General features: G+C 46.6%; 1 protein-coding gene across 5 annotated transcripts in view; it reads left to right on the top strand.

Annotated features, from left to right (window-relative positions):
* VEPH1 (ventricular zone expressed PH domain containing 1) overlaps window positions 1–22,444 on the top strand; it is a 2,478,904-nt gene that overhangs the window by 852,869 nt on the left and 1,603,591 nt on the right. The window lies entirely within an intron of this gene.

The raw sequence follows: 22,444 nt of genomic DNA, 5'->3' as shown, positions 1-22,444 counted from the left end.
GACAACTCCTTTTGGCAAGGGGAAGAGTGGCTGAGCAGGTTTTAACTCCTGTGGGGGTAGATGTCAGGCAGAATTCAGTTTCATTAAGCCAGGTTTCAGCTAAATGTCACTTTTTGTCCCTCAGTTTAAGTCTATTACAATTTTTACATACACATTAAATAATTACTTCCTTCAAGTCATTTCAGAGTATAGTTTTACATTGTATCCACCTCTTAGCAAGTCTTTCCTTGGTCTGGTTTTGTTTCATTTGTTCAGTTTTACACACAAGTCTGGTGGTTTTTAAAACGCTGGCTTTCTGATAGTGGTGAGTACTGGTAATGCAACCATTTTTGGGATTTAAGAAAATGAATTCCCCACAGTTCTAGGTTGCTTTTGGCAATCAGCATTGCCATTCCCAATGGTTTCAGGCTACTGTGTGGGTAGCCCAATGATGGTTTTAGGCAGTGCCCTCCTGTGCTCACAACCTAGGCAAAAATGGGTGGCAGCCTATTTTTCATGCATTTCCCTGTGCATTTTCTGGGAAGTTCTGGCCATCATGATGTTTTCCATGCCAGTACTGCACAGTTTTCCTATTCTGGCGTACATGTGGGCTTTTTGGCCATCTTGGATTTTCTAAGCCCACAGCACCAAATGTTGCAGCATGATAGCTCAAACGTGGGTCAGGACACCCAACAGGCCGCATTCGTTGTAACCCTGAATAAAGGCTACCTACTCTTTCTTGTAATAGCGCCTCGATGCCTGCAGGCTGTAGTGGCTCTACAAATCCAAAAAATAAATAAAATAAACTGCCTTCCCATTCCACCCATTTAGTGTGATAGTCCACAAAAACATAATTAACTCCCCAACCCAAACCTTGTGCTTGTCCAATGACATCAAAGGCAACCATACGCCAAGGTAGTTAAGGTACAACAACTGGCTGCAAAGGAGGTTCAATGCACACATTATGTTTGTAAAGTAAATTCAGGACATTCCCTGACCCTTCTATCAACCATGGCGCCCATTCCAGGCCACCAAAATACTGAACGCCTACACCTCTTGGTAGCATTGTGCCCAAGGTTTCCTTCATGTGTTAGCTTGGTGATTCTCTCCCACACACCCTATTGGGCCGACCACTGACCATTTATTCCTTCTCACACCTGAGCACATTGTCTTCGTCCTCTGCTCTATACCATTCTTCTGCAATAATATCTGGTAAATCCATACCATCCATCACTAGCTTGCCATCCTTATCCAACTCTCTCCCCACCTCATGGCTGTCCACCAGAAGGCATGACAAACAGTGTGCTGCTGCATTTTTTCTCCTAGTTAGTATGCTACCTTGAAGTCCTAACCCTACAAGCCCAGCACCCATTTGGAAATATGGGGTGAAGCACCCCCCCATCATTTCAAGAAAACAGTTTCACTTTCTATCCCACAAATACAATTTGAAATAGTGTAGTGCCTATGCCAGCACCAGTGCTTCCTTTTCAATCACTGAACAATTGCATTCTGCCTTCCTGAGATGCCTCAAAGCGAATGCCACTGGACTTCCTCCCAATGGACAAGACTGAGCTAAAGTGGCTCCCAATCCGTACACGTTGGCATCTAAAGTGACTATTATATTTCTCCCCAGTTATGAGAGCCCAAATGTGGAAGCACTTGCTATTTCATATTTTATGACTTGGAACTCGCGTTCATACTCCCTTGACCCTGCAAAACACATTGCCTTTTTAACAGCACTCTCAAGTGTGTAGATTTAGTGGCATTCCTCATGAACCTGTGATAGTATTTGGCCATCCCCAAAAAATATTGTAATTGATCTTTATCGCATGGAGTGGGTGCCAACTTGATTGCCTCCACTTATTTCTCCTTTGCTTTTAACACTGCTGCTAACCTATGCCCTAAGTATTCAACTTCCATAACACTGAATTTTAATGTATGCCTTTGGATAGTAAACACAGTTTTCATTAGTCTCTCCAGTACACCCTCAAGCTTTTCATCATGTTGCTCCTTATTGTCAACATAGGTCAGGACATTGTCCTGAAATGCAATCACATTATACAAGCCTTCGGGCACAATCTTCATCACCCTTTCAAATACTGCCACTGCTGACGCCAACCCAAAGGGCATTCAGCAAAAGTTAAATGCCCCTATTGGTGTGATGAATGAGTTTAAGTGTTGGTAGTCTTCTGATAGGTGTTCCTGATGCTACGCTGACAACATGTCCAGGATGCAAAACATTCTCACAGCCGGTATAGATGGCATCGCTTCCTCAATCTTTGGCAATGGGTTTTGATCTACCCATATGGCCTTGTTGAAGTGTCTTAAGTCAACACACACATGTATTTTTCCAATTGGTTTGGATATGATCACAGTTGACGCCAACCATTCTGACCCTTTCATCTCCTTGATAACCCCAGCATCTAACATTGTTCTCAATTATTTGTTTAGCTCCTCATGCACACTGAGAGGAATGGGAAACTCTGTTGAATGACTGGAGTTGACTTGTCCTTGAGTACAATCTGAAACTCAAATCCCTTCAATTGCCCAAGCGCTGCGGTGGAAACTTCCTGAAATGTGGCTTTCCACGAGTCTTTAACTGGTTTAGCAGAGTGTGCATCAATATGTGTAGTTTATCCTGTTCAATCCATCCCAATAGTGATGATCCTTTCATTGCTACATCAAGCCATGTCTCATACTCATTTTCTTTGAATTTTACGATGGCTTGAAATTTCCCTAACAATCCAGTCTTGACTTCTCCATACGCTACTCGGTCAGTGTCTGGAGGTATCACTTGTGTGGGATATACCCCCATGGCCGTGCCTATATTATTGAAGTTCTCATCCGCCATGATGCACTGTCCACTTTACCGTTTAGCACATCATCATCAATGGTAAATAACACAACAGGACCTTTTTTTCATTATCAGTGTTGTCACCACTTCAAATACATGCCTGTGTTCAGCATCAGGATGATCTTCTACAGACTTCAATACATTATTAACTTTTTTCTGTGTTAATTTCTCTAAATTGTTGTGGAAAATTACCCTTTCTTTTACATTTAAGGCACATCACCATCTTTGCCAGGCAGCATTGACTGCAAGAATAATGTCTTAGGGCCTCATTACACGTTGTGCGGTAAAAATCCCCAATTACTGGCATAGCGCACTTAACGTGTCTGCCCTCGCAAGAAGGCGCTAATAGCGCACCATTACGAGTACGCGGACACGAGCATAGCGCCATGCCGGTAATGACCCAACCGCCATGCAGCTAAAGACCCCAAAAAGTCGCTTACCGCCCTCGACGAAAGTGCAGATAGCACCTCCGCCCTCACGCTGCATGCAAATAGCGGTCACCGCTATTAGCAGTGACCGTTAAATTGCGGAACCGGAAATAGCGTCATCGCACAGGAACGTGAAAGATCACAGCGGCCATCTTTAAAAACACAATCCATTGCCATCCTCTGCCCCCTGGACCTGTTTGTGGTACTTTGCTGTTTGAGATTTACTGGAATACCCTTTCCATGCCCAAGGCACTGAAAAAAACAACTGACCGCCAGCGGAAAGAAAAGTTTTCTAATGAGGAGTTACTCATGCTGACCCAGACCTTAGCAGACAATGCTGCAGTGGTCTTCGCTAACGACATGCGGCGGGAGACCCTCCTTAAGAAAAAGGCTATCTGGGCCGAAGTGGCAATGAAAGTAAGTGCCGTGGGCACCAGCACCAGCAATGTACGTGAGTGCAGGAAAAGATGAGATGACCTGAGACTCCGGGTCAGAATGATCCTGGCAGAGAATCATAACACTGCCACCGCTGGCAGATCTGGGTCGCCAATCAAGCTAAAGAAATGGGAGGAGACATACGCCAACCTGATCGGAGTCGAATCTATCAAGGAAGTCGGGAGGATGGAGCATGGCGTGGCAGACACATCGGATGGAGGTAAGTGTACTGATGAAAGCATGCAATGTGTATCTACAGGTCCCCACAAATGTCAGCCCAGGATCACCTCATGGATGGCCAAACATCCACACATGCATCCCACCCTGCCCATGTCAGTGCCAGACCGAAACACACACACATGCACACATCAACAGAGCCAAGTGCCACACACAACACTGCATGGATGAGCCACAGAACTGGCACATCACCTGCACCCTTCACAATGAATTGCAAATGCCCACAACTGCATTGATGATGTATCCTGCATTAAGTACATCGAACCCTAACCAATGCCATCCCCCTTCTTGTCCCCGACAGGGTCACATACAGACAGTAAGGATGCATCCCAGGCACCCCCTGCGCAGAAGAAGAAAAGGCCACAGCCCACTGAGGACACCCCCACGACATCAAGGGGAAAAGGCGCAAGGCTCCATTTGCAGAGTTCCAAACATCGTTCGAGCGCCACTGCCAAGGCCACACCAAACCCAACTGCCCCACCTCAGGAGGTTCACTCACCACCACCACTCACAGCCACCGACGGACCACCCTCAGCTACTGCTAGTTCGGCAGGAGAGTGGGCAGCCACCGCATCATTAACTGATGTGGGGGACCCAACTGAATTCGAGCTGGGCATGCACACCCCGAGCCCCCCTGGAACCCTGAGCCATCACCCCATCACACACCTGGCTCCAACATCACTGGTGATGAGACCATGGGATCCTTCAGTATCCCCTCCGTGCCTCCACCTGTACACCTGCCAGCATCACAATGCACAGCAGCCACACCACCAGAGGCCGACACTGCTCTTGACCTGGCCAGCATCAGCCAGCGGCAACAGGGTCTCACTGTGCTGGTTGGTCAGCATGTGGTGGAGGCTGCCCGTCTCAGGGCGGGGATTGGGGAGACATCCAGGCACTCCAGGGAGAGTATGGAGGCCTGCACAGACAGGCTATATGGGGAGCTCATCAGAGTTCGTGAGGTCTTCACACGCATTGCGGACGCAATGGACCATCAATTCCCACCACCACCAGCACCAGGACAGTCTGCCACTTCTTCGTCTGCCAGTTCGTGGCAGACAAGCCCATTCCGATGCTCCGCACGCACCTCCAGGCAGCCTCCAAATGCTGGATTAGGCAATGACCAATAGGAAGTGAATATCCATGCTTCCGCGTGCATGCCTGGACGCAAACATTGTGGAAGACACATGAGGGACAGTTGTGGGGGGTGGGGGGTAGGGTGTGATGGGACAGTTGTGGGGGCTGGGAGGTAGGGTATGATGGGACAGTTGTGGGGGGTGGGGGGTAGGGTGTGAAGGGACAGTTGTGGGGGGTGAGGGGGTAGGGTGGTGGGATGTTTGGGTACATGCACATTTTCCTGTTTGAGTTCATAAATACACTGGTGTTAGAGCAAAACACAGGCCTGGACCTCTTCATTGTGTATGTGTAATTTATTGACACCAGGGTCCATTGTGAGCTAACAAACAGACACCAGTGCACCACTAGCCATATCCAGGTGACAGTACAAGAACTTGTTACTCAGAATATTTGGTTGATTAGATGCTGCCTCACAGCACGTCCCTCCTGGTCATCCTCTCTTGCATGACCTGCATCCCCTTCACCTCCATCCTCATCACCATCATCATCCTCATCAGGTGATTCTATTTCAATGTCAGGGGGCAGTGGTACATTCCGTCTGATACACATATTGTGCAGCATGACACATACCATGGTGATCTTGGCCACCTTCTCATGGCCATACAGGAGAGCGCCACCAGACCTGCTAATGCACCTAAACCGTCACTTCAATAGGCCAAAAGTCTGCTCGATCACAATGCGGGTACGGGTATGTGCACAATTGTATTCCTCTTCGTGCCTGTTCTTTGGGTCCCGTAGAGGTGTGAGGAGCCACCTCTTCAGGGGATAGCCGGCATCACCTATATGGGGGAAGGAATGGGGTCCTGTTACTGTTCACCTCAAGTGTGGCCTGTTCATTTCATTGGCTTACATCTGTATGTGCATTTGGACGATGGACTACAGGCTACACCCAGTTGGAGTATCTATCTCTCCCCCCCATGCACACCCAGTTGGAGTATCCATCCCCCCCACGCACACCCAATTGGAGTATCTATCTCTCCCCCCCACGCACACCCAGTTGGAGTATCTATCTCTCCCCCCCACACACACCCAATTGGAGTATCTATCTCTCCCCCCCACGCACACCCAGTTGGAGTATCTATCTCTCCCCCTGCCCCATGCACACCCAGTTGGAGTATCTATCTCTCCCCCCCATGCACACCCAGTTGGAGTATCTATCTCTCCCCCCCACGCACACCCAGTTAGAGTATCTATCTCTCCCCCCCCAAGCACACTGCCATGTGCTTGGCTTGCTACTCACCAAGTAGCCATGAACGCTGTCCCGTTTGTCGCTCCATGTAGCGGGGGATAGTTGAGTTCCGCAGGACCATGGAATCATGGTTAGATCCGGGAAATGTCATGATGCCTACCTCCAAGGAGCCAGGTCTGACCCAGCAACCCCAGAGGCAGGCATCATTCCCCCCAGGGAAGTGCCAGCGGGCCCAAGCTGGGGCCCTTTGGACGCAGTCCTGGCGCCTTAGGCGCCAGGCTCATGTTGGGCCCCTGTCCTGGCGCCTTAGGCGCCAGGCTCATAAAGCTAGACATGTGTTCAAGTGTTTTAATGTGCACTTACCTGATGCAGACCATGCTGCTACATCCAGGCCCTCTTGAGGCCTGAATGGAACTACTTTACCTGTGGGACTACTTTCCACCCGGGTGTGGTCGGGGAAGGATACATACCTGATCGGTGGAAGGATACACACTGGGAACTTCTTCCAAAGCTATTTAAACCACACCCGATCAGCAACTCACGCTTCGCGTTGTTCTGCTCCTCGCAGCTGGACGCTCACCGTGTCAGCTCCTGCATCTGGACCTCAGCCACGCCTGTCAGTATCCTGGGTCACCTGCAAAGGGAGACAAAAGACCTTACCTGCTAAATCAGCACCACGGAGACATCACACCGACGATCCTGAAAGGAAGACATCATTTTAAAAGCATTTCGCTACGATCGCTGCAGCGCTGCATTTCACTCACCTATCGTGGACTCCTCCATCTTCAGCAGCGATCATCCGGATCCACAGCCACTTCCCAGAGCCTAGAGAGAAAAAGACAAGAACAAGGTGAGAGAAAGGAAAGGAATAGGAAAAGCTCAGTTTCCTTCTAAGACTTACCTGTTGGGTCATTCCCATTTCATTTCGGATCTTGGCGCTTCCAGGCATTTTCCGGACCCCAGCCCCTATGGGGAAAAAAGACAAAGACATTGAATGAGCGAATGCAAAGACATTACCCGAGCGCTCATCCGGAACTTACCTGTCATTTACTGGAACTGCACGTTTCACTTCGGGTCGGCACCATATCTCCGGCATTCTGCATCAAGACAATGAACATTATTTTTAAGCTTGGACTTTAGAACTTGCAGCAGAACTTTTACAGCACCTTACCTGAATAGTCAAGCTTACCTGAACTCCCATCAATCCTCAATCCAGTGAAGTAACTGGGTTTCAACGCGCCCCTGCATCAGAAGCAGGATGGAGAGCTCATCCTTCTTGACCCTAAGGTGAGACTTTACGGGGAATCGTGGAAGGGTATCGTGGAGGGCTGGAGGAGAGTGGGAGGCTTGAGCATAACTCAGTCAGTAGGTAATACTCCCTTTTCACGCACAGGGGAATATTCCTGCAAGCCAGAGAAGCCAGAGTAGAGGGGCCCTTCCTGTTCATCTTCAGGGTCCTGCACTTCACCATTGAAGAAGCACCAGCACTCGAAGCCAGACCTGCGCCTCCGTGGGAATCAGGTGAGCGTTACAGAACGCGAAGCCTACCCACAATTTCCCACCCGGGCGCTATGGAGACTTCCGAGACTGACCAGCTGGCCCAGCTTTTGGGGGAATTGCGGGCAGAGGTGCACTCAGCCCGCCAGGAGACTAACGCTCTCAAAAGAGAACTGATCCTATCCAAGGAAAGAACAGATGACCTAGCCAAAAGGTTATTACAGGCCCAGGCAGGGCACATTCCTTTACCTAATTCCGGAGACATTTCCACATCAATGGGTTTGAATAACCCGGTAAAAATCAATCTACCTGGACACATGCCTTTGGCCCCACCTGAACGTTTTGCGGGGGATCCCAAGAAATATGCCGTCTTTATGAACCAATGTCGTTTACACTTTCTATGCAGACCCGGAGCCTTCCCTAACGACCAGACCAAGGTAGCCTTTATACTATCTTACCTCAGTGGCAGTGCCGCCGATTGGTCTATTCCATTGGTAAATCAGGATGATCCCATTCTCCAGAATTTTCAGGGCTTCCAGGCCAGCATGGAAAGATTGTTCGCTCGACACTCTCAAGTACAGGCCCTTGATAACGAACTGCTATCCTTACGACAAGGTAATCAGGATCTTCTGCCCTACATTGCCACCTTTAACAGACTGGTTGTGGAAACTGGATGGCCAGAAAACAAAAGGATCACATTGTTTCATCGAGGCCTGCGCGGAGAGCTTAAGGATGTTCTAGCTCAGATAGTAAACCCACCCCAGGTCTGCGCAGACTACATTGACTTGGTGGTTCAACTTGATCACAGACTTCAAAACAGAAAAGCAGATCGGTTCAAGCACGAAACCCGAATACCGATCAAAACCCACGCTAACTCCAAGATTACCGACGTATCCGAACCTATGCAAATCGGTGGTGTTAAAGGACCATTAACGCAGAAAGAACGAGAGAGAAGGCGGCAAATGCAACTTTGTCTGTATTGCGGGACTTCCGGTCACTTTCTTCGAAATTGTCCAGTTAAACCACCTAAGAAGGTGGTTGGAGCTACTGATAACGAACTATTGACACCTGATTCGGGAAACGACCTAGCCCGACAAGCGTAGGGGTCCGCTTGCTGAGCTTGAAAACGAACTCTTTGACCTCGCATTTTGTCATGCCAATGGTGCTCGTGGACCCAAAACAGCCTCAGCAGTTGCATGTTATAAAAGCATACATCGACAGTGGAGCTATTGGAAATTACATAGATCGTGAATTGGCTTCCAGGATTAAGCTTCCTCTCCGCCCGAAAGTAACCCAAGATGTCATTACTACAGTAGATGGAACCGAAATAGCCTCAGGGCCTGTAACGCATTCCACTGTTGAAGTGACACTGGTGGGTCAGGACGGTCATCGGGAAGCAATCGTGTTTGATGTGATCAAGGCCCCACAATTTCAAGTAATTCTTGGAATTCCTTGGTTAGAAACACATAATCCCAGAATTGACTGGCGAGCAAAGAAGATAAGTTTTCCTGATTGTGAACCAACTTGTTATCCAAGAAATCCAGCTATGGGTCTAGCCTCAGCAACTTCCACCCCTGTACAGTTACCGTCAGAATACCAAGAATTCCAAGATGTTTTTCAGAAAGAACAGGCTAACACGTTACCTCCCCATCGGTCTTATGATTGCCAAATCGATCTGGTACCCAATGCTCAACTACCTTGTAGTAGGATTTATGCTCTTACGGAACCTGAGAACCTGCATTTGCGTCAGTATTTAGATCAGTACCTAGCCAATGGTTTTATTCGCCCGTCCAAGTCTCCTGTCTCTTCAGCTCTGTTCTTCGTGCCGAAAAAAGAGGGCGACCTTAGAACGTGTATAGACTATCGCGCCCTAAATCTAATAACGGTTAAGAATCGTTATCCTCTGCCCTTGATCCCTGAGCTTATCGACCAGGTGAAAGACGCTTGTGTGTACACCAAGTTAGATCTCCGAGGAGCTTATCACCTGGTGCGTATAAAAGAAGGCGACGAATGGAAGACTGCATTCCGCACCAAGTTTGGGCTCTTCGAATATCAGGTGATGCCCTTTGGTTTGTGCAATGCACCTGCCGCCTTTCAGTACTTTATGAATGATGTTCTTCGGGAACTTATCGATGTCTGTGTCATTGTTTACATTGACGACATCCTGGTGTACTTTTCTTCAGAATCGGATCACAGAAATCATGTTAGGGCAGTTCTTGAGAAATTGCGCCAGCACAGACTATTTGCAAAACTCGAAAAATGCGTTTTTCATACCACTGAAGTTGAGTTTCTCGGATTCATCCTGACACCTCAAGGAGTCCGAATGGACTCGCGAAAGGTGGACGCCATCCTCAAATGGCCATCTCCTAGTTCGGTGAAGGGAGTTCAGAGCATGCTCGGCTTCGCCAATTTCTATCAAAGATTCATCCCGGAATTTTCCCAAACAGTCCAACCCATCACAGCTCTCCTAAAGAAAAACAAACGCTTCGAATGAACTCTTGAGGCCGAACAAGCCTTTCAGGACCTGAAAACCAAATTCACCTCTGCACCTGTATTGAAGCACCCGCACCCAGATCTCCCGTACATTGTGGAAACCGACGCATCCAGTTCGGCCATGGGAGCTGTTCTGTCGCAAAGAGACCCAAAAACTAACCAACTACACCCAGTGGCCTTTTGGTCCAGAAAATGTTCTCCTCCTGAAATCAACTACGCAATTACCGATAAAGAGTTACTGGCCATCAAATCTGCTTTCAAGGCTTGGCGTCACTACCTTCTCGGGGCAAGACACACCATCACCGTAATTACGGACCACAGAAACTTACAGTATTTAAAGACGGCCAAAGCTCAATCTTCACGACAACTCCGATGGGCTCTATTCTTCGCGGAATTTGATTTTGTAATTACCTATCGCCCTGGATGCAAGAATGGAAAAGCGGACGCCTTATCCCGGATTGGCATGGAAGAACCTAATTCGAGCTTAGAACCTGTGCCCATCATACCTGAGCAAAGAATCTTAGGCTTAACTTCATTGCAAACTATTGAGGACATCCAAACGCAAGTGAAACAACTTCTAGACTCTTCAACCTTACTGGAATGGAGTCAAAAGGGTCCTCATTACACCGTTAAGGATGACTTACCCTACTTCCAGGAGCGGTTGTTTCTGCCAAGTAAAGAATTGCAAGAACTTGTTATTGCCCATCATCATGAATCTTTAATGGAAGGACACCCGGGTATCGCTAAAACGGAGGAAAAAATCAAACGCCACTTCTGGTGGCCTTCTTGGAGAAAAGACATAAAGTCTTTTGTTCTGTCTTGCGGAATTTGCGCCCAAAACAAAGCTCAAAAGAAAAGGCCAGCCGACCTACTTCAACCCTTGGATATTCCACCGGCACCATGGCACACCCTGTCAATGGACTTTATAACCGACCTGCCTCCTTGTGCTGGTTACAACACAATCCTTGTAATTGTGGACCTATTCTCCAAAATGGCCCACTTTATCCCTTTAAAAGGTTTGCCTTCAGCTTCCCCCTTGGCCAAGGAATTCCTGGAGAATATAGTTCGCATACATGGTTTCCCTTCCGTATTAGTCTCGGATCGTGGAAGTCAATTTATCTCCCATTTTTGGAAGAAGTGTTGCCGATTAGCACAAATAGATGTGCGGTTATCTACCAGCCACCACCCCCAGACCGACGGACAAACCGAGAGAACCAATCAGACTCTCGAGCAATATCTTCGGTGCATGTTACACCAATCTGAGTTGAATTGGAAAGACATTCTTTGGATCGCAGAATATGCATACAACAACTCAGTGCATTCTGGAACCGGACAAACCCCTTTTTATACTTTGTATGGTCACCATCCTCGGACCTCTGACCTAGATCCACCTCTGACCCTGGAAATGCCCGCAGTAAATCATCTGCATTCCACAATAACCCGAGCCTTCAAAGAAGCTGCAAGTCATTTACAGCAAGCCAAGAAAAAGTAAAAAGAAAACGCTGATTTGCACCGAAGTAAAACTCCTCCTTACCAAGTAGGAGACCAGGTATGGCTAGCAACTAAACATTTACCCCTCAAGGGCCCGCGAATCTTCAATCCCAGATTCATAGGACCTTACCCCATCAAGGCTATAATCAACCCAGTGGCCTTTAAACTGGATCTACCGTCCAACATGCGTATTCATCCAGTTTTTCATGCGTCACTTTTGAAGCCAGTACAACCAGGAACCCGATTGTCCAAGCCTCCAGATCCAGTTCAAATTGAAGGGGAATTAGAATTCGAAGTTAAAGACATTTTAGACTCCAAGGTGGTAAAGTCAAAACTCTTCTATCTTGTTGACTGGAAGGGATATGGACCTCAGGAGAGATCGTGGGAGCCTAGTAACCATGTCCACGCACCTCGATTAGTACAAAGGTTTCACCGGAGATTTCCGAACAAGCCAAAACCCCCGGAGGAAAGAACCTTGGGAGGGGCCTTGAGGGGGGGTACTGTCATGATGCCTACCTCCAAGGAGCCAGGTCCGACCCAGCAACCCCAGAGGCAGGCATCATTTCCCCAGGGGAGTGCCAGCGGGCCCAAGCTGGGGCCCTTTGTACGCAGTCCTGGCGCCTTAGGCACCAGGCTCATTTTGGACCCCTGTCCTGGCGCCTTAGGCGCCAGGCTCATAAAGTTAGACATGTGTTCAAGTGTTTTAATGTGCACTTACCTGATGCAGACCATGCTGCTACATCCAGGCCCTCTTTTCACGCACAGGGGAATATTCCTGCAAGCCAGAGAAGCCAGAGTTGAGGGGCCCTTCCTGTCCATCTTCAGGGTCCTGCACTTCACCATTGAAGAAGCACCAGCACTCGAAGCCAGACCTGCGCCTCCGTGGGAATCAGGTGAGCGTTACAGGAAATCAGGCACAGCAATGTGTGATTATCTTGTTGGCGTCACATACCATTTGGACATTGATGGAGTGGAATTGCTTCCTGTTTCGGTACACTACTTCATTGTGATGTGGGACAACTAATTCCACATGTGTACAGTCAATGGCCCCGATGCAACTTGGGATGCCTGCCAGTGAATAGAAACCGTCTTTGGAGTTTGCAATCTCCTGGGCAGTCCGTGGCATGTATATGTGTTCGGGTGCATGCTTCAGGAGGGCATCGAGTACCTGGTTCAGTGTGTGTGAGAATACTGGTTGGGAGATGCCATGCATCTGCCCCACTGTATGCTGGTAGGTGCCTGTGGCCAGGAAGTGGAGCACAGTCACCACCTTCAGTAGAGGGGGGATGGCAGTTCTGATGTCTATGAGGCTCACAATGTCATGGTGTATCATGTCCACTATGCTGGTTGTGGTATCCCGATCCAGACGGGACATGGTGTGTATCTGCTCAGGTGTTAGGTTAAATGGACTGCCTCTGATCCTGGGAATTGGTGGGTGCCTCTGTGGTATGATTAGGTGCCGTGGTGGTGCTTGCTGTGCCTGTCTTGCCCTCCTCCTCCTCCTGCGTCTCCTCTGTGCTGCCTGTTGTTGTTGCAGCTGTGCTGCAATCAGGTCCTCCAGGCCATGTAATGCTGCTAGTATTGGAACCATCTTGGTGTGGGAAGGGGTGTGGTGTGCTCCTTTTGAGCAGCCACAGTCTCCATTGCCTCCACCTGTGCTGATTGTGGCCACCTGTGGCAGGTGGTAACACTGCACAGATATTTTAACGGGTGGTTCGCGATGGCGGTATTAGCGCCATGCCGGTAAGGGGTTTTGGGGGCTTTACCATGCCGTATTGGCATGTCCGCTGGCCTTGTGATGGTGTGCTATTAGCAGCATGGTGTTATTAATGGGATGGAGGGTCGCGCGTCCGCGGAGTGCCCGCTATTAGTGGCACCGTACTTAGCGGTGCCGTTAATAGCGGTGAGCCGGGTCATAATTAGCATGGGGATTTAACGTTACCGGTATTCTATTACCAGTAACGTTAAATCCCTACCGCCTACCGTGTAATGAGGCCCTTAGTCTTCCACACCTGTAACATGTGTGTTCTCTGCCAATCTGAAATATGTACATTTCTTGCCTTTTCTTGTCTGCTTGGCTGATTGCACTCACTTCATAATGTTCAGGCTCCGTTTTGATCAATTTTGATCTCCTTTACATATTTTGCAATCTCTTCAATTCTGTGAGCTATTTCCATTGCTTAATCCAGCGAAGGGTCTTCGGCCAATAGTCACTGTATCCTAGTGTTGTGAGTGCACATCACCAATTGATCACAGATCAAGGAATCTGTAATTTCACCAATATCACACGCATAGGTAGGGTCCGTAGTGCAGCTACTTAGTTTTGACAGGCTATTCCTCTCTGTGTACTCTTTGGAAAAATGTGTGACGTTGCAATACTGTGTTGGGTTGACTTTTTCCAATTTCCACACTTCTACATTGTACTCATCCAACTCTCCAGCCTCTTCTGCCGGCCTATTTGGTAATCCATCAAAGATTGATCGGCATTCATGCCCCGAATTGTTTAGAATTGCCTCTTTTCTTTTTGCAGAGAACCTTTCACCAAAAATTGCTACCATATATGTGTCAAATATCCTTTTTCTTTTTTTCCATAGCGGGGTGGTGTGCCTGGTTCAGCCAGTAATGCAGGCAGTGGACACATACTGGCAGCAGCCATTGGGTGCAGTTTCCTTTAATTGTGACACAACACTAATAACAGCGTTCTACCGTTTTGAAGAATGCAGTTCTACTTCTTATGTTAATTCTTTTCAGATCATGTGGAACCAAAAGTGTCAGTCTAGTCCATCTCCAAGATGGCTGTTGCAATGTACAATCCTGCATGTGACATCTTGCGCTAGTCCGCAAGATGAATGGTACCTTTATGTCCACACGCACACTACTGACCCTCGCCCCATCTTTTGGTGCCCTCACATTATTTCTTGGTGGTCGGATGGGGCGGCACTCTCCTCACGGCTCCCTGTTGAGCATCACCTGTTTGGTTGGTCACTGGATGTGGGCTCGGAAAGTGACATCCGTGAGGTTGGGGACAGAGGGTGACTCACTTGTTCCAAGCAAAGTTCCTCGTCGCCATTGTTACGTTGTGCTGCAGAAACAAAACAGGACACTGGATCACAGTTAGTGCTCTCCTTTCGTTATTCACCCTCTTGACAGCTCACCAAGTGCCTCCCCTCTCCCACATTCCAAATTCTAACCCATCCTTCCAGCCTGTACATTCCATACCTTACAGGAAGCCAAAGGAAATGAGTCTGAAATCAATACTGGAAGTTATGGAGTTGTGGCCTGACCAGCAATTCGTGATACAACTGGAGCAGTTGCACCAGGAGATGCCTGATTGTGAAATTGTACATCCAAAGGCTCAGAATGTTGGCGGATCCGAATAGTATCTATCCTTTGATTAAGACCTGCATTTACCAGAGCATTCCTTTCATTGAGAGCTGTATGTACCACAGTCATATTGGCGAGTAAAACTGTTATTGCTTGTATTTCTACTGCTAAGGGAAGACACAGAGCATCCACCTGTCTTACCTGCCAAGTGAGGGTGTAGGGTTCTCGTCCTGTCAGACTTGACCAAGTATTAGGAAAAATGGTAATATCTCAGGTTGGTAGCCAGATCTTCCCTACTCCATTGGGACAACCCCATGTTATTAGTAAACTTTGTGAAGGTCACACAATGAAAGAGATGAAGGAATGCCTCCCAGCTTGCCATTTTATGAATCGCTGGTGCTGCTGCGGGAGGGACAAGGCATAACAGCCATCATTCCAGTGGTTTTCCTCATCAAAGCCAGAATACAATTCAAATGTTCTGTCTCACATACAAAAGCCAAGTGCGAGCAGGCGTAAATCATTCTACCACTGCAGGGAAGTCACCCTAAATTCTCCCCCTCATCCTTCTGCTCTGTCAAAAATCTTCTCTCTTAAGGCTGGGAAGATAGATCAGGGGTAACACGCTCGCCTTGGAAGCAAGACGACTTGGAGCAACAAAGATTAGATCCTTGGGTCTACGCTTAGAAAGGTCTGGGTATTCAGCGCTTTATGAATACACAATTAAAATAATCCACAGACATAGCTTTTCATTCTCAAGTTAGTGTATGTGGGTCAAAAATAGTAAAACATGTTCTGTGTTTTCACCTGCATCTTCCAACTCTCCATGCAGTGGTGAAGATCAGGATGCAATACATTTGCATTGCCAGAGTTACCATGAGCATGAGGATTTCTGTACTTTATTAGCAGACCCATCATAATTGTGTGGTGCTCCCAGGGAAATTCATCACCATCACAAACCTCAGATACACCCTACAAGAAAACCATTTGTTATGTATTTTTAGCCTCTAAAATGATGTTCCTGTTTTTAAATCTGCTGGATGAGATCTCAAAGAAAGAACATCATACGGCCAAAAGGACATATGCTGGTTTTGCATCGGGAACATGTAAACATTCTCTTCACCACCAAATGGGAAATTCGTTATAAAACACATGGTACTAGAACATTGCCTGGATGCACAAAAGCAGTCATGTTTTGGAGTGATTGCTTCATAAAATGGCTGAACTGGGTGTCATCTGGTGTGCAGTTCCTATTTTGGGCAATACCTCAGGGCTGCCCAAGGCGAGGCAGGGTAACTGCTGTTAACGTCCAGCAGGCCAGGAGAGGGGCAGCCCCCACCCCCAAGCCTGCACATCTCCCCCACAGAGTCAGAGACACGCAGTCTCTGCCATACAAAGCCAGGGAAGGGTGAGGTGTGAACAATCACCTCACCCTTCCTCTAAGCAACAAGGTGCTAAGCACCTAGGAAATACCAACAGTCAGGCAGGGCACAGGTTCAAAGACCTGCTCCCCTCAGGGGGCCAGACAGTCGGCTACACACAGCCCCCATCACTATGCATATCAAAGACCCAGGGCTCCCCTGGGTCTTATAAATAAGAGCAGCATGCTCTAAGAAAACACAATCTGTTTGTGGACCCTGAACGGGGACCCAAACAAACTGGAGGTTCGCTTTTCACTCAGCGTCTTCCGATCTTTTCTTCTTTAGCAAACTCTAAAAGTTCACTGCATCAGCAGCGTCTTTTTTCCTCCTTTAAAAGAACATTGTCACTGTTCTAAACGTTCCATTCTTGCAAGCGAGCGGCAAAAATTGGAAAAAAAGAAGGAGTCTCCAGGCACGTGCACGAGCGGAGATCAGGACTCTAGGCCAGCCCAAACAAGTGGAGGAAAACAAACAAAGCAGCCCGGCTTAGACGGCATGTCAATTGCACAGTTTCAGGTGAGCTTCGGTTGCGAAGGAAATGAATGTTATTTTTAAGCGCAGGCGCTAAAGTAAACATCTCGCGGGCAGCCTGCAAAAAGCAGATTCTGCGGCAGCCCCCGGACACTTGTTTGTGTCAATTACAAGAAGGAAAGTAGCAAGGGATAATCCATTCCGCGTGAAACGAACTAACATTGTACACCTCAAACACAAGGCCGTGACTATGCAGTAAAGGACGCTGGGTATTAATAAGCAGTGCTCAGATACCCAAGTCTTTGTAGCACTATATAAATGCCAAATTATTAAGGTCCAAATGAAGGGACCATCATTTTATACCACCCTGGTCCATTGAGCTTGGTGACGTTGGAAAAGGACCCGGGGTAATAACAAGCAGCGCTCAGACACCTAAAATATTTTCATAGCACCATATAAAGCAAGGGCAAAATATTCAATGCACAGGGGCTGAATGCAATTAGCAAACATAGGCTTACAGTTCTTTGGGCAACATCAGCAAGTTACCCAACATGGGCAACGATACAAGCTTATGAGAATTGAATTCCAAGGGGCAGCAACCAAACCTACATAAAAATGTTTTAATTTTCAAAAGAAACAACTGTCTAGTCAAACAAAGTAATGTTCTTGTAATAAAAACAGGCTAAAGAATCATGGGTCCCAAACAAAAATCACAGGAACACCCAACACCCCACCAGAAGCCCAAATCACCTCACCTGCTAGCAGCAATTGAGGCAGCTGAACACTATGGCTGGGCCTGGGTCAGAGAAAATATGTATGGCCTACCAAAAGAAGGGTTGCCCATACCACCCATTCAGGAGGACGACACAACACCATCAAAGAAAAGGAAGTCAACAGAAGGCATGGGAAAAGGTAACACAAAACTGTCTAAATTATGCGAGAACATGAGTGAAATGCAGCAATTATTGCTCGAAATTAGGGGTAAACAACTACTCCCCACAGTCGGGACTAGGCCCACAAACCCCAGCATACCATTAGAACCTGACATCACTGTGACCCTCCTCCCACCAGCAACAACGACAGCAGCACCAGCCCCAGCAACACCAATACCGCAGGTGCCAACAGCACCAACAGCCGCCACCACAGTTTCACCTACGCCAACAGCGGCACCACCGGACCCGACAGGTGCATTAAAAGCATGGACAATCCCCAATACAAACACACCGGGGCAGACAGGGGCAAGCAACAACAACTCATCAGACATGGTAATAATTAGCAGTACCCAATTAGACCTAAAACTGAAATCCTTCCAGACAGAAATACTGAATAGATACAAAAGGTGCCTAGCATGGAACATTGACATTACAATCAAAGAAGCCATATGGGCCAAAGAGTTCATCAAAATCTTTTCACTTATAGAAGCCCAACGTAAAGGGAGAGATGCTTTTAGGGATCCCAAAAAGATAGAGGAGAGAGCCATAGCCAGAAATGCCCAGGTGGAATAGAATTGGGACAACTGGCTGCAAGCCTTGGTCATCTTGGCAACTATATATGAAGAAAAATTCCCTGGGGGTGGCAAAAAACTATGGGCATACATGGACAAAATCAGAGAAGTAAAAATCGCTCAAAAGGGGAAGACCTGGCTAGCATATGATATTAGATTCAGTAGAAGCATGTCAAAGAGGCCAGCCATAGAATGGGACGAGGTGCAGAATGACTTATACATGCTAATTGCCGACCCTCCATCAGAGGAAGAGGCCACCCAAGCAACACCCAAAAATAGCAAAAGTTCACAGGGCCCCAGATTTTCAGACAATGAAAAACACAAAAAGGGGGAACAGCCCTTTCAGAAGAATCAGCCATGGGCGGCTAAGTCTAATGCCCACAGGCAGAACAAAAACCACTCTCCCAAAGCCAACATCCCATGCAGGAATTTTGGAAAAATCCTGTGCACCTGGGGGAAGGAATGCTGGTAGAAACACACGTGCACAAACTGCAATGGTGACCACGCAGCAAGCAACTGCACCAGACTTACAGCCAAAAATACAAAAGATTAGCACCAACCCTGCCCCGCCAACCCCATGGTTAGTACCGGGCAGAACCCCCATCAATCCCAATAATTTTAGAGAAGCACTCATGAATTACCCAGACAGAGAAACCAGCAAGGCAATCCGGCAAGGTTTCACCAAGGGTTTCCATCATCCCCTTCAAGGGTACAGGGTCTCAGAATATCCCAAAGAACCTGAAGTCAGCCAGGGACAACTCACAAATGGTGGAGAGCAAAATCAAGAAGGAATTACTACTAGGCAGGATTGCAGGCCCCTGGGACTCCATGCCTCTCAGGGATTACATAATATCCCCACTAGGACTGTTCCCTAAAAAAGAACCAGGAAAAATGAGGCTAATTCATCACTTGTCCTATCCTAAGGGCCATTCACTGAACGATGGCATTCCACACACGGAATCTGCAGTATCCTACACACACTTCCAAGAGGCAGTAAGACTCATACAGGAATGTGGCAGGAACGCCCTGATGGCCAAACTGGACATCGAATCTGCTTTCAGATTATTGCCAGTCCACCAAGACTCTCAGCAATTGCTAGGTTTCACTTTTAAAAACAAATTCTATGTAGGTAGATGCCTCCCATGGAATGCACAGTATCGTATGCCCTATTTGAGCAGTTCAGCTCCTCTTTTCAATGGGCATTCCAAAAACAGAGACCAGGGACCAAAATAGTACACTACCTCGATGATTTCATGGTAATGGGACCAGCAAAATCTGAAGAATTCAGCAGAGCCCTGGCAAAGTTAGAAGGAATGGCCTCTCAGTGGGGCATCCCCCTGGCAACAGAAAAAAACGACCAAACCAGCCACCAACATAATTCTTCTGGGTATTGAGATAGACTCTGCAAGGGGCCTATGCAGAATCCCAAAAACAAAGATAGCAGAACTCCTGAAGAAAATACAAGGCCTGACAACAAAAGGCAAAGGAACGGTAAAAGAAATTAGGTCACTAGCAGGAAGTCTCAACTTTGCAGCCAGAATCATCCCTTAGGGGAGGGTATTTTCCAGAAGGCTGGAACTAAAAATCAAATAATACACCAAACCCCACCTGCACATCCGGCTAGTTTATTATAGCTGAACGCTGAATTTGTTTTGGAAACAAAGGAACTGCATACAACTATTTGTGACACTTATCAATTTCAAGTTCTGCTATTAAAAATGTGTTGGACAGTAGAAATCTCAAGATTCTGGGTGGCCTGCTGAACTGGGAACTTAACAGATAGAGTTGTCAATTAGCAATTCATGTATTTTTCAGATTAGAGGGATTAATATTGCTTTTTATTGGCATTGCATAGTTTCTAGTACTGTCAAAGCACTGATCTGTCTTTCAAGTTAAATCAAGAGAGAATTGTATTCTGTAAGGAACTGAACTCTGTTCGCATCGACGAAATGTGAATTGTTGGATAATATTTTGCTCCTTCCTTGAAATATGAAGCCTGCTCATGCGATGATGAAGAGAATCTGTTGTACGTTATATTGTGGTCAAAAGAGCATTGCTCCTCCCTGTAAATAAATACATGTAAATAAATACATAAATACACACATACAAATGAACAAATGTGACATTATGGGAGTATCTCTGCATTTAGGTATGATGCATTTGCTCGTATTAATTTTATTGTTGCTACAAAGCTGGTCATTTCCACCCTTTTAATTTATTTTGGTATCATGCCATTTCTTTGGGCTTTCAAGGTGGCTTAAAGGAATTTGGATGTAAAGGTTTACTAGTGGATACATGTTACATTCTATATGTATTTGGAAAAACAGGCATAAACCGGCCATAGATGTCTAGGTACAAGATATGGCCACACAAAGAACTTTCAAACATATGTATCAGGGTGGATCAGTTTCTTACACAATTTACGGTGTCTGGGATAAATGTCCAGGTCCTCATGGCTGAAGCCTGGAATGAACTGCCTCAATTGCTGTGGAAAGAACAAAAAAACATCTTGCTTTGAGGAAACATCTGAAAAATAGATGATTTGCTTAGGTAGACTTCCTGGCCCTCTCCATCTCTTTTTCCGACTAGCTTGTCTTGTCTTTTCTCTATGTAGCGCCCTGATGCCTACGGGCTTTGGTACTCAATAAATAGATAGATAGATAGATAGATACTACAACACTTTGGAAGTTACTCAGAGAAGTGTTGAAATTTAAGTACACTATACGTGGCTAGACCCCTTTTTAATCACCACACCTCTGACTCTTTCACATAATCCTTCTCTTTTCTTGACACCCTGCCACCTTTGTATCCGAGCATTGAACTGAGCGTTGTATGTACAAGAAAAGAGCTTTTGACAATGATCAAGTTAGAAATGTATCAGTGCAGTAGCATAAAGTGCCAATGCACTCGGCTTCATTCTTTTCCAATGGCCATTATAAATAGATGCTTTGTTTTGACATGGCCTGTGAATTGTAGTCAAATATATGTTGTACCACTGATATGATCTTTAAACATTTTATAAGTTCTGAAACTTGACAAATTGTCCTAATTCTCAAAGATGTGAACAGGAGGAAGCGAGGAGAGTCCTTGATCATCTCTGAGATGTTCACTAGTTTAAGTCATGAAGATTTGCTCACAGGTGAAAAGCCCATCCACAGAGTGAGCTAACTCTATCAATATTCATCTATCAGGGAATCACAGCTGCATTCTTCAAACTAACTTTAGTGAGCACCTCATCCAATTCGGCCTTATGGGCTTATAAATGCAAAAATAAGATATCGACATGAATCTTTATTAACTAAATGAAGAAAATAGTGTGCGCTCTTCAGACAAAGGGTAACAATTTCATCATAAAAAGAAGCTGAAGTAGATTGCCTTTATTGTAGTTACCCATTTGTGGTAAGCTTATGTAAAGATAACAGAATGCCAATTAGTAAAACACATTTAAACCTTGCTATTGTACTTGTGTTTATGGAATACCCTACTAAATTTATAAAGACCTTTGACCTCACATCAATAAATAACAAAACAGGTTTGAACTATTTTGACACTTTTATGTATTCGTTTCCTGAGCACCTGACTTTCTAGCCGGCATCCACCCCCCTCTTCCCAGCCCCCCTGTACAGCTGTACCCCTCCTCTGTGTTCCTCTACCGCTGTATATCTGTTCTATTGGTACCTCTGAAAAGCACTGTGTTATGCATTTGTACTGTTGTATATCTCCATGAAGTGCTCTGTTGCTTCTCGAAGCCATGCCCGCACTCAATAAATATAATAATAATAATAATAATCATAATTTATAATATACTTTTTATAGTGCTTGCATTCCAGGATACAGCTTCAGGGCACTCAAACAGCTGAAAAAAGGAAATATTAGAGAGAGGCTATAGGAAATGACAGCAGAACAGATCGTGTGTATCCTGGGGAAAAGAGTATGGTCCTAACAGTTGGCAGACATTGATGCATTCCCAGGCGTTTGCATAGTGTA

Source organism: Ambystoma mexicanum, chromosome 10, assembly GCF_040938575.1.
Source record: "Ambystoma mexicanum isolate Mex_15411 chromosome 10, UKY_AmexF1_1, whole genome shotgun sequence".
In the NCBI taxonomy this organism is placed as follows: Eukaryota; Metazoa; Chordata; class Amphibia; order Caudata; family Ambystomatidae; genus Ambystoma; species Ambystoma mexicanum.
Note: the sequence above shows the minus strand (reverse complement) of the source record. Positions and strands in the feature narration are given on the sequence as shown.